Raw genomic sequence first — 10,535 nt, 5'->3', positions numbered from 1 at the left:
GCGCTCCGCGCCCCCGAGGTGCGGTGTGACAGGAGGCCCTCGGGAGCGACGGGGCAGAGAGGGCAATATCAGTTCCAGCTCTAAAATAAACATTTCCCAGCAATGCGAGGTGATATAATAGTCCTTTATCTTTGAAATATCCTGAGCACGGGGCGGGGGGGGCGCGGGGGGAAGGCTGGAGAGCGGGGCCTTCCCAGCTGTTCTCCAGCTGGTGTGTGACCCGCCCGTTCCCGTCACGCTGGGCATTGCTCGGCTTGGGGAGTGCGAGCAGGTAACAACACAACTACCCAGCGATAAAGCACTGCCAGGGATCGCGGCGCCGTTGTCGCTGCTGGGAAAGGGCAGAGACCGGGGGGGGGTCGGACTGCACAGCCCGCCCGGAGCTCCCACCACAGAGCTGCTGTTCGGCAGGACGGGCGAAACACCGGGCTTGGGTGTCCGCCCACGCTGCCCTACGGCACTGGGCAGTGAGTCCACTGCACAAAGCCAAACGGATCAATCATTCTAATTTAGTTCATAAAAACTCTCCAGTTTGGCCAGTATCTGCTGTACAAAACACACTTTTTTTTCCGTACTTTTTGAGAATACACGTTTATTTTCCCCAGTGTTTTCTCCGTGCTCCCAGCAGCCCAGCAGTGCTGCTCATCTGATGCAGGGGGTAACACTGTGCTGTGGGACTGCTGGGCAATATCACCAACACCAGCATGAGTGGTTCCACCTTTTTGCTTCCCACAGCTCTGCCTTCATGCTGTCCTTTCCTTCTTACAAGCATGACATATTGTGTGCTTATGCAGTGCATCAGGTTGATCTGACCTAAATTGAGTCTAACCTGTCAAAAAAAGAAAAAGTGGGGGTTAATTTTAGCCTGGATTTTCCCTTGTCCTGAGACAATATAAGAATGCAGCCTCAGAATACGTGTTTTTGTACAATTCTTTGGTGGCAAATCTGGTTTCAACCTCTCCTGCTGTTTCCCATTACTTATTTGTGATCCAGTGCTGTACTCTCAGCTGTGCAAGTAACAGTCTGTGGGGCTTCACAGTAGCCTAGATTAGCTCTGGGTTCAAATAAACATAAATTATTTTTTTTTTCCCTCCCAAGGTAAAAATGTCACTGGAACTCTAATTTGGATTTGTGTAACTGTACCCAGATCATGGGAGAACTGGTATTGGTTTATAGTGGGTACAAGATTGAATCCATACACTGCTGTATGGAAGTATATAACTAAAAGGCTTATATTTCCTGCTATTTGTGTTTGCTATCCTGGAAGTGGTTGCATATGCATTCACTGAGACTTTGGTATGATCACTGTCTTCAGGACAGTTTTATCAGAAGAATTTATAGTGTAAGTCAGAAGAGAGACAAATCCATCTTTAAATCAAGCTTCCTTTGCAATTTTGACAAAATCCTACTGTCCCCCTTGCAGATCTGATACACTTTCAGGTAACAAATTGAGAACACTTAATAGCTCTAGGTTTTACAACAGTAGTTCTTGCTACATCTAGGTGTAGCAAAGGAATACATTTAGTATTTGTTAACATGATAGTTGTTGTTGTCGTGTAATAGTCATGTTAGTTGACTTGTGAGTGGTTCAGAGATAGTTTTTTCTACCTTCCTTTTATTTTGATGCCGCCCTGGATTAAAATGGGCAGGTCTCAGCATCACATTTCAGGGTCTTGGATCACCCTGGCTGGTTGTAGTTCCACAGAAGGGCAGTCCACTTGGCCCTCCCCAGCAGATCCGTGTCTGTTTGTTACTGGTTTGGCTGAGGAAGCAGGTTTTTTTGAAGCATTTCTCAATGGCTAACGTTGAGAAGTATCCTGAACTGATCATTTCAGGTATGTTTTTTGCTGTAAAAATGTATCTTGTGCTTCAAGTTCTGCCTATTTAGTGAGCTCCTGGAAATGTGTGCTTAGCTTAGTGCAGCACGATAGTGTTTGATATTTGACGTAAGCATTACGATTTATGTTTGGAAGTATTAGCTAATTAAAACAGGGGAAATGGGGGATGCTTGTTGTAATCCCAGTTAGCAGGTGGCTTACTTTGCAGCATGGAGAACATCATAGCACAGAGAAATGAATTAACTTATTCATCACCAGTTTTCTGCTTGGAAGAGGAGGATAAAAGGCAGCAAATTAAACTTCAGCACTGCAGAGGCATCCTGAGCTGGCCCTGTCTCTGTGTGGTTCTGGTGGTTTCTACAGGACAATACCAGTCTCTGGTCACCTGATTTGGTCATGACAGCAGCTTGCTTTTACCTATAAGTGAAAGGTTTCAGACCCAGTGATGCAGAAAAATCTGTAGTGCTGTCTCCTGCACACTGGTGGAGGGGTGTCTACCTGAATCTGCAGGTGGTCTCACTCTAGCTCCAGGTAGGAGGAGTTTCATCACAGATAGGATGAGTTCCATCATGTACCTGAACTTTCCTTATCTTCCACCACCATGAGAGGGCATGATCATGGCTTTCTCCATGGAGGGCTGCAGAATGTAGCTGTGCCTTGCCTTCCAGCTGGGGAAGGATCAGCAGGGACTTACTTGCTTGTATCTTGTAGCAGAGCTCGTACAGATTCGTCTGGTGTGTTGCCCAGAGTTCTTTTAGGTCACTGTCAGCGTGTTCAGCAGTGAGATACTGGGGAGTACTTCACTATTTCCAGTTCCTTCTTGGAGAAACTGAGGCAGAGCTGCAAGGCTGGAGAGCCCATGAGAAGGAGACTGAAGTCTGTTGTCTCGGCCATCACTGCAATGTTGTGACAGGAGGGAAGGGCTTTAGTGATGGTGAGTTTTGTAACAGCAATCAACCTCTTCGGTGCGTGCTGTTCTCTGGATTTGGGGTCAGCCTCAGCTAGTGATTCTGTAGGCCTAGAAGTTGGCTGGCTCCTGGGGTTCCAGAATTCAATGGAATTTTCAGGGAATTGTGGAAAGCTCTGCATCCACTCTTTGGTGCGCAAGGAGGATATAAATCCCCTGTTCTGTGCATCCCTCGGGAGAGAGCTGAGCTGGGCTCAGTTAGTGCCTCCCCTTTACAAGGGGATATTTTTCTCTGTATTTTCTGGCATAACATGTTTGCCAATAGTCACGGAACCATGTGGTGATAAAAGAGTCACAAACACTCAAGAAAAGACTCACAGAACAGAGTAAAAAAGTGGGAACTTCTATTTCTTTACATTTTTTTACCATTGTAAAATTAGAGTGACTAATTCCTCCTTCCTGAGAGTTTTGTTGTGGCTCTAAAAAGGACTTTGAGGATGTTGAACGTTGTGCAGGAAATGGGAGAGGCCTGGCTCCAGATACACAGAGACATTTGGCTTGAGGAAATCTTCCTAACGACAGTCCCAGCCTGCAGATGAACTAAAGGTAGTTATGAAGTTAGAGAGTTGGTGGCAAAAAGGTGATATCTGCTGGTTTTTAACTCTTGTTCCACAGCCAGAAAGTTTTTAAAAACCTTTTTAAAGCTCTTCTTAAAGCCTCTGTTCCCAAATCTAAATGGGTAACAGTAATAAATAACCACTGACATTGCTTAGGGATTTTTTATCTTTCAGTTGCCATGCATATATTGAACTTATTTGTAGCTTGTAAATTCCAGAGCAAATCCACTACAAGCATCTTCTTGTAGAGACTTCTAGAGTCATCAATAAAGGCATTTTAGTTTTTGCTGACAAGATGAGGAGTTCATATTTTTAAAGTAATAAACATAGACTTTCTATGTAGGGAGTTGAATTATCTTTGTTCTAGATTTATCAATTGAGTTAGTTAGATGACACTCCAAAATCAAGTTCTGGATGGTACTGAAGTGCAAGCCAGAGGCTGTCACAGTGAGCAGCTGTTGCAGGAGGCAGGGGTATGAGAAGAGGAGGAAATGTAACCGATACCAGAACATGTGCAATACTTTGGGCAAGAGCAATGTGCAGCCTTGTTGCCAAGTGAGGTGATTGTCAATTGTGTGGGTCGTGAGAAAGGATTTGCTTTTGATCCAAGTTCTCACCTGGAATAGGTGGCTGCAGCTTGTTTACATAAGGTCCGAGTTTGCCTACGTGTTTTGTCAGTCTACACAAGGCAAGATAATGTAAGTCAGGATGACAAAAGGTGGTGTGCCCTGGTTACTGGAGAGGCAATGCACCAGAGACAAAGTTGGCCTTTAGATTGTATTAGCCATAAAAAAGATGACTAAATTCTGTTATGTTTTTCTGCTCTAAATCCGGAATGACTATTACTTTGAGGCAGTTATTTGTGTATAGATGTGCTGTAAGTTGCAGACATTTCCATGTCCTATTGCAGTTGCTTTTGCAGCACAGTAGACTTTGATCCAGGCTTTGTGCAAAACACCAGTGTGTACAGATATATTTCAGCTGCTCCTTGGTTCCATTTGCTTTGCTGCCTTTCTGCAGGAAACGTGTGATGATTCCTATTTAAGGTTTTCCATCCACTTGTAAGATTGATCTGGAACTTTTATTTTAGCTTAATCAAGATAATCTCCCTTTAATAAACTTTAAACTGATGGCTCCAAATATCTGCTGCTATCTTGATATCTGTCACTAACTCAAGCACTGTTTCTATTCTCTTTGTACACTACAGGACTTTCCTCTTCCCAGAAGGAAGCTCAGACCTTACACAGCAGTGTGTTCCCAGCCTAACCTGCCTACCCATTAGTCTCCTACCTACTATTCCCTAATATTCTCATTATCCACCTTTATCACAAACATTTTAATCCTTTTGCTTCTACATCGCAGGTTCAACAGTGTGACCACTCTATTGATTCATATACTCACAGCAAAGCCTTCATCTGTCTCATGGATTATAGATCTAAATTGGTAACTATCGCTTGCTTGCAATATTTATTAGCAGTTATGTTACTTGCTCACACTCTGTTTTCTGCTTCTGATAAATCTCTCTTGTAGTACAGCATTTGTATAAGACTCCATAAGGTCATGGCCTTATTTCCTTTATGAGCTTTATTCCTAGGACGACACACATTGGCTGTAAAAAATTTCCATTGCTTGATAGAAATTTGATTCAGAATTTAATTTCTGAAAAAGAATACAAAAATATTTATTTTCCAATGACAGAGCACATAAAGGAATGAGTTTTTATAATAGAAAATTAACATAGATGTATAATTTGTGAACTAGAATATTTTAATTTAAATGCATTTTTAAAGACTCTTTTTGGGGAATAAAACCCTACAAGGTATTCACTCTTTAAAAAAGAAGTTACACTGGATGTTAGTAACATCTCTCATGGGTTACTGTTAAACTGTCAATATTAGAGATTAAGAAATCTTTTGGTTTATCTACTTTTTTTGTTGCTTCCCTACCACATAACTTACAGAGTAGTTTCCACAGTCTTTTAGCATCTTCAGGGCTGTCTGCAGTGCTGCTGTCCTTTGTTTCTGTAAGAGCCTTGGCCCGTGTGTGATCTATTTGACTTTAGCACAATGCATGTGGGTTTTTTTTAAACTTTGACCTTTAATTGGGCTCATTATTTCTGCTTTACCAAATGAGTGTGTCTAGTAGTCTCTTTTCTTCCTTCCTCACTCCTAAGTGCCTGTGGATAGCCAGGAGTCCAACAGGTACAGCTGTGTTTGTGACTGCACCCCTTCTCTTGTTGCCTGCTGTTACCATTTATTCCTTCTAGACTGATAGACATCAACTTCTTTCTTAGATATTCTCTCTTGGCTGACCTTGAGCACTGGAAGTCAGAAACAGTACTGTGGAAGTAGGAAAAAAGACGTTTGGACTCTGATATAAAGGAATGATTTAACACTGGCAGCTCTGTGAAAAGAGTGTCAGGAGAAACAGAGTGGCCCAATTGCTGAAAACACAGACATACACACACAGAAAATGAGGCTGGACCCAGCCTGGAGCAGCTGTCATAAGATCTTTGACTCTTAGAAATATAGGGGGGTGGTTTCACCCCATCTTCTCATCTGCCTGAACAAAAAATGTGTCTGTGCTGGCAGATGATGATGAAACAGTTAAACAGTCACGTTTAAATTGTTACTGGTCCTGTGTAACACAAAACATAGGTAGGAAATTTAAATTTTACCTTTAAAAATGAAGCAGTGACGTATTAAAAGATGTTTTTACTGCTAGAAATGCCCAGAAGCTGTAATATCCAGAACACACAGGTTCATAAGAAATTGAATTTGTTAGTGGGTAGTTTGAAGTATAAGTTGCATCAGTGTGACCACGTTTCATGGTTAACTGAGGTGACTGACAGAAGACAAGGAGACTTTTTTCCAAACTCAGACTTCTCTCTCACAATGTTGTGAGAGAGAATGAGACATGGAAGTGGTCTTGTCTGTGAACACACTCATGTGGTTGCTAATAGAGATGTGTAACTTCCATGGGAATGATTGGATTTCTTGTTTCTTGGCTGTGAGAGGATAGAGAAGAGCACCCTCCATTAGTTTGTAGCCAAAACTTCAAGGGGCTGGCAGCACTTGGAGTCAACCTTAGCTTTTTTTCCTGGAAGTAAATGAATGGTGAGATACAGCAGTTGATTTCTAGCCAACACTTTGGACAGTTCATGTATTTTACTGAAGTTGGCTGTGGACAGTAAATGCCCGCAGCCACTGCCCACAGTCACTGCCAACAGGGGTGACAGTGACCACTTCTAGTGATTTCTAAGAGCAGGAACGCTATGCTGTTTGGTGTTTCACTACAATTTTGATTCTTCACCATGATGTTGGTCACAAATTGAAGAGCACAGCTGTGTGAATCCATCTGTATGACACATTTCAGTGAGCACTGAAAGCAGCAAAGGCTGGTTTCCCATGGAGGTGTCTTAGGGCAATAGACTTTTTTCTTTTAAACTTCATTAGACCAAAATAGAAACTAAATGCAGGAGAGCCGCCTTGACCGAGGAACATATTCTTTGGTGGCTAATAAGCTCTGATTAAGATTTTATTGCTTTAGAGCATTTGCAGCAACCTGCTCTTACGTGGTTTCTTTGTCTAATAAAAGATGAGCTCACACTGCAGGCTTTTTCCTCAATAGGGAAATAATAAGGTATCTCATAGCTACGTAACTGCCTGTTTTCACAAACTAGTTGGAAGTGGATGTGTTTGAGACCTTGCTCCCATTACTAAAGCACATGGGGGAAAAAAAGGTTGTCAATTTTAGTATGCTCTTAGCTACAAAGCAGCGGGCAGAGAACTAAATGATGCAAGGCCTCATACTGAAGTGTCCTCAAGGACAATCTGATTGGCAGCTTTTTCCTCTCCCGTGTAATGGGTTTTATGGAATGCGGCTAAATCTTTCCTGTACAGGTATTTTATTAAGGATTATTCCAAGGCAGTCAAAATGGAAACATTCACAAGCGTCTCCTTTGCCCTCTGCATGCCAGTTGTATTTGATGTGATCACCTGCAACTGAACACTAGTCAGGGTGTGAGACAGCAGGGATGCTGCTCTATTTGGAGCCATCCTGAATGAACAGTGTATGTCCCTGTGTGCCCAGGGAGCAGGGGGCTACACTGCCAGCTAAATGGCCTTGGACCAAGGAGGGAATACAACCCCCTGAGAACAATGGCTGTGTGAGCTGTTTGGATGATTTGGAGGGAGCTGCCCGTTGTCATCGTTCCCCTCTGCTGGTGCTGCAGAACATCCTCCAAGCGCTGAGGGCCTGCAGGAGATGTGATTCCATGGACCTGTCTCTCAGTAGAATAGCAACTGCCATCAGTTCCCACTGCTCTGTCCCCTCTGCTTGGCTCCCTCAGCTGTGCTGGATCAGGAGCTGAACCAACTTTGCAAACAGCCCCGCAGAACAGAAGTTGCAGAAAGATTTATTTTTAACTGGGATCTCTCTGTGCTCTGAACCAGCTCGCTGTGGGGTACAGGACTGGCATGACTGGGGAGTGCTTGGAGCAGGAGTGAGACAATAGGTGAGGAAGAGGGAGGGGAGGAGAACGGGAGAAAGGTCTGCTGTTTCCTGGCTTCAGAATTCAGCACCAGTTCAGGGGCAGCCCTGTGAACACTTTCAGCCCAAATGCTGGTGGAGCTCATCTTCAGTCATGATCTGCCATGAGAGGAGTAATCAGAAATTAGAGCAAAAGTCCTTTCAGTTCCACTCTATTGACCGGGGTGGGGGAAGGGAAAAGTCAAATTTAAGCAAGGGGATGGAATTTTCTTTGAAATCTTTGTGCTCTGATGCTGCCTCTGGTGATTCAGGGTGCTGACCTGCAGCATCTCCAGCGCAGCACAGAGGCAGGCACAGGCCAGCGAGTGTTGTGCTTCTATGACAACAGCCCCGCACTCCGTGCAAGTATCATTTGATCTTATTTTCTGTGTTGTGCTTCTAACAAACCTGCTCGAGCTGGCCACATTCTGTAATTGCTTTCTTAACTGACATCTGAAAGTCACATTCTTAGCCAGGTACACTTCTGATTAGAGCAATCTAGAGGGGTTAATAGAAGCAGCAGTGCTTCAGGTAAAAGATCAGCTTGGAGTGTGCGGATGGATTCTGTGAAAGCAGAGGTAGAAAGAAGATATTGATTCCTGTATGATTAGTGGAATACTTCCTTGTTAAAGGTCTGCCTCTGACCAGCCTTCAAGTGGTGAGGGCTTCTCACTTTTTTCAAGCCTCTGTGAGTGGAATGGAGAAGTAGAGATTTTTTTTTTTTTTTTCTTTTTCACTTGAGTGCACGAGTGTTCTCAATGGCATTTGTGGAAACTACAATGTGTACGGGGAAGATAAATTACTGAAATGGACAACTCTCACTGTCTTCCAGCTTGGTGATGGTACAAATCAACCTGATGGATAATCTTTACAGCTGAGATTTCTGAGATTAAGGAGGCAGTGAGTGCATTGGCCTGAGTGTGTGCATGGAAGTCAGTCAGATGCTGAATTCTTCATTTTAGAAATTCCTGTTGTGAACACAATACATGGGTGGAAGAGCTGTTTTCTGGTACACTGATAAGAAGAAGATTTGTTCCTGTGTTTTCTGGAGTGTTTCAAAGGACTCTGCAATCTGACAGAATAGCAGCTGAAGTTCAGAAAAGAGTGTATCAAAATGTGTTGTATCCTACAGAGAAACACTTGTGGGAAGATTTTATTGCATTCAGTGCAGCTGTTCACTATTGAGCTACTGATAAATGGCTTCAGAAACTATCCTTGTTAATGCAATCTGTGAACGAAATGTCTGCTGCACCAGCCCTTCTCTGTGTGAGAAAGTTGCATGTGTTTAATTAGAGATAAACCGTCCTGCATATTGTATTGAAGTTTAAACTGGGTTGGGTTTGGTTTGGTTCCCCTCTGTGGGGAATTTAAGTTAAATTATTATCCCTATTTAAATTGCCTTTGGACAGCATTTTGGTTTATAGCTGTTTAACTACAGTGAGTTTTGAACTGTTTGTTTCGTTTTTTTGGGGTTTTTTTTTCAGTAAATGAGTGAAGTCCTGTGTGCAGGTGAGACTTAGTAAGAAGGAAAGTATTTGGCCACATGGTGAGAGTAGACACTGGAGGGAGTTTTGTTCCCAAATATGCCTATGAATCTCAGTTGAGGGGAAAATTATTTCCTTGGGTGCTGGAGAAAGATGAGTCTTGGGTCTCCACCCAATGCTTTCTGATACTGCACACAAGTAGCACAGGTCCTGCTTTGAATGAGTAGCTGCTGCTCAGACCTGTGCTGTCATTGCCCCAGTTTGCCAACCCTGTGACTCGTTATAAGGAGCCAAGACCTTTGGTTGTTTGATGTGGGGTAGAGTTTGAAACAGCATGAGAGATTAAAAGTGTGGTATAGCTAGTAAAAGGTAAAGTTTCCTTTTCCTCCTTTGTAGTAATTTGGTCTGTGTAGTTGTGTTCTGCTCTGTACAAACAGAGATAAAAAGTCAGGGCCTTGCCTTCTCCCATGAAGTGTCTGAGCTGCGTTCATTAAAGCAGCCAGGGCTGCTCAGTGAGTCCTGATATTTCAGATTCAGCTGTTGTTTTTTGGTTTCTAAATCCAGTTCAGGGTCACAGGGATCTCTGCGGCTGCATCTTCCCCCTCCCCATTCCACTAAAATTCACAACTCTCACAACCACGTAATAAAAGGGATAATTTATCCATTCCACAAGCTGCCTGCAGCCACACTGAGCCCTCATATTTTATGCAGGTGCTGTTCATTTCAATTGCAGCCTTGACAGTAGATGGGTGTTGGATAGAGTTAAAATTTCAGCTGAAACTCCTGGTGTTTCATCTTCTTACCTTTTCTTTTTTCTTCTGTAAATCTTGAGAACAGAACTTTTCTAAGGCTAAAATGGTGGTGGTGCAGGTGCTAGAAGTGCAGATTTTCCATAGAAGTCATAAAAAGAATTATTTAGGTTTATTTACCTTGCAGGCTGCTTGATGAATTGCACGGTTGGCTGCACTGTCAAAGATTTTTGTTCTTGGTTGCAGTACTGCAGTTTATTGGAGCAACAGAAGTGGCACCTTGCCACAGGAGTAAAGAATGCTGTTTCCCCACGAGTATTTGAACAGTCTGCAATAGCCATCTGTTATTCTGTTCAACACAAAGCAGTGCAACAGGTGTATTTCTTGGGCTTGGGAATCTTAGCTGTACA

The sequence above is a fragment of the Lepidothrix coronata genome, unplaced genomic scaffold (assembly GCF_001604755.1).
Source record: "Lepidothrix coronata isolate B3197 unplaced genomic scaffold, Lepidothrix_coronata-1.0 Scaffold12, whole genome shotgun sequence".
NCBI lineage: Eukaryota > Metazoa > Chordata > Aves > Passeriformes > Pipridae > Lepidothrix > Lepidothrix coronata.
Note: the sequence above shows the minus strand (reverse complement) of the source record.